Here is a 2,879-nt window from a genome sequence, read left to right as displayed (position 1 = left end):
ACTACTTATTTTTGTCCAGCTTTAACATCGGTATCGATATCGGTTATCGGCTACATGAGTTTTAAAATATCGGCATATCGAATATCGTGCATCCCTAATTATTTTAGAAGAATTATTTATGTAAAACACATGAGCTTAACTCTTTCATAAAACCCACACACAGTCAAGGAGTAAAGAGTTCATTTATATCACCTCTAAAAAGGGACCATATAATTAAAGTAAAGCACCTCTTTCAATCAATCATTTAAGTTTTTTTTCACCTATTTTATGAGCTGAAACATCTGTCTTACTAATTTTGAAATGGCTGTTAAATAGTCACCAGGAAAAAACGTTAGTATTTACGGAGGTGGTCCTTTCAATAAAAAGTTTAAGAACCACTCCTGCGGGCAACTTTGCAGTGAGGGGATCTGTGAGTGATCTGAAAGTGTGTAGAGGTTACAGGCTGCGGCTGTGTGTTGGTTTTAGGGGCAGCACACAGGTGTGAGTGCTTCTGAGTGCAGTTCCCTGCAGCTTCTCCCCTCGGTCATTACTATAAATGACAGCGTGCACTTAGTCAAGCAGCTTGGTTAAATAAGGATTAGACGGAAGGGGAGAAAATAACTTCACACTTTTGAGGGCAGCAAATGGTGTTTGCAAAGAGTGCAGCTGAAAGCAGAGAGAGGAGGAGAGAATTCGGCTTTTGCCTGCAAATAACCTGTCGTACGCAGTTTCCCTCGTTTTGTTTTTCTCTTCCTCGTTTGAAGCAGACCTGAAGACACCTTCGCTCAAGACTTGGAACGGCGGGAACAAAGACAAAGAAGGGCATGTAGGATCAGATGTAGAAAGTATTTCTGTTAAAGCCCATCTCTGAGACAAACATGAGCCCTGCTGCTCCCTGTCACCCCCCTCCTTTTCCCACCACCACCACCATCCTCTCTCATGCTTCTCTTTTGGTTTGTGCATCAAACGACCCCGCCGTCTGAAAATAGCGCCTCAACATTTCTGTTTCGTCTTGTCGTTTCCTTTTTTTTCCCCCTCCTTTTTATTCTCAACAATGTTGCCAGTTTGCTTCACTCCTGTTTCTTCTCATGCATCCTGCCTTCTTGATCTGCGAGAGGTTACAGAGCGCCGGGTGTAGAAAAGCTTTGGTGGTCTATAAAAAGCAGCCAGACAAAGTCTTCCCTCTCTCTTCATGCATAATGCATCGGCATCACCTTCCATCAATTGGCAGCAAAACCTCAAAGATGTCTAACTTTAGCTTCCTATTCTGAAAGCCAAACAGAGGAGAAGATGTGGTATTTTGACTGCCACAGTCAAGCTAAGCACCTGTTACATCAATAAAAGCAGCGTTTCGCAACAAGATGACGGCAACATGTGCGATGGAAGAAGAAGAAAAGAAGCACTTAAACTAAGAGAGTGGAGAAAGAGCTGAAAAAACAAATCTGAAAAGGATTCAAGTTAGAGTTTCCGAGCTCCAGAGATGCTCTGGCTAATGGTTCTAGGTCAAAATGACAGGTCAGCATGAGGGTATGCAATGGTAGGTTTATATTGACAGTGTGAGCCATTTCCTAACCAAGATTGATTCCCTGCTCCTACTAACCCCCTCCAAATGAAACTACTCAGTTAAAAGTGTAGAGCTTGATATGATTACACCGATGCTTATCATATAAGCTGCATTTTATATAATACCTGAGATTACACGGGTGGCATGAAAGTATTTAAGGGCTTACTACACATCATAACCAGCCGTGCGCAGGGGGGCGGTGTCCTGTTTATGCACATACATACTCCAAACATTGTGACTACTACTTTTGACCAGATGTTGCTTATCTGGGAAAAAACGCTGGCACCCCGTCAACAACTCGTCAACAGCACAGAGCGTGCCTCATAGCACGGATCTGTGTAAACACGGCTGTTTGTCTGGAAACAAGAGAAGGACCTTGTGATTTTTAGGTTTTGGAGCCAATGGCAGCCAGAAGGGACCAGCTGACAAGACGATTATTTTGGTGTTGTGGACACAGCCCTCACACTATTATGCAACACGGCTGGGATTGATTTACTGTACAGCGCTCCTTATGCAGGAAAAAAAGAGACATTCTGTAGAAAACAGGACAGAAGCTGTGTGTTTGTCCGTTTCTATGTAAAGGGAAATAAAAGGATTTAATAGAAGAAAAAACAGGTGAGCTTCCAGAGGCTTATTTTGACTCTGGAGATGGCTGCAGGCAGGTTGTTTTGATATGTCTGACCTCACAAACTCCTCTGTTTGGGTGTATGTGTGTGTAGAGGCGCAGGGAGGTTCAGGTGGCGGCGGTGGCACTGAGCCATGTGCACTGTCATTCACCGCACGTCCGCCTTCCAGGAGCAGCACAGCACCCACGGGCGACCTAAACAGCCCCAGACAGAGCTCTGTGGGGCAGCAGTAAACAAGTCGCTCTCATCTCAGCAGAGTGCGAGTCCAGGGGGGTGGGAAGTTGGGGTGGGAGAGTGGATGGGGGGGGCTGTGATAGTCTTGCTGTATTCCAGGACACATCAGAGTGCCGTAATAGTGTTTGTTTTTCCTTCCTGACAGACTCGGGCTGTTTCCACTCTGATATTCCCCGTTCTCTACACGCATGCTTATCTTATGAAAGCCCCACAAATGCAGAGATCCCTTCAAAACAAAAGATTACTTCAAAATTTAAGTTTTGAATTTTTCAGTGAAAGAAAGCAGCCATGAGGTAAACATGTTTGTCTCATGTTCTGCATACAAAGCATAAAAGAAACGTTAAGAGGCATCTTCTTTGTTACACTGCCTTTTGAAGTCATTTTGACCAGATAATGTATAGCTCCTAGGGGTGTAAATAATAATCGTTTTGTATCGATGCATCGATCCAACAGCCGACGATCCGATGCATCGACAC

At 44.1% G+C, this 2,879-nt stretch overlaps 1 protein-coding gene across 4 annotated transcripts in view; it reads right to left on the bottom strand.

Annotated features, from left to right (window-relative positions):
• Positions 1-2,879, bottom strand: part of zbtb16 (zinc finger and BTB domain containing 16) — a 211,063-nt gene that overhangs the window by 152,178 nt on the left and 56,006 nt on the right. The gene's annotated exons all lie outside the window — the stretch shown is intronic.

This window comes from Cyprinodon variegatus, unplaced genomic scaffold (genome assembly GCF_000732505.1).
Source record: "Cyprinodon variegatus isolate N-32 unplaced genomic scaffold, C_variegatus-1.0 Scaffold43, whole genome shotgun sequence".
NCBI lineage: Eukaryota > Metazoa > Chordata > Actinopteri > Cyprinodontiformes > Cyprinodontidae > Cyprinodon > Cyprinodon variegatus.
Note: the sequence above shows the minus strand (reverse complement) of the source record. Positions and strands in the feature narration are given on the sequence as shown.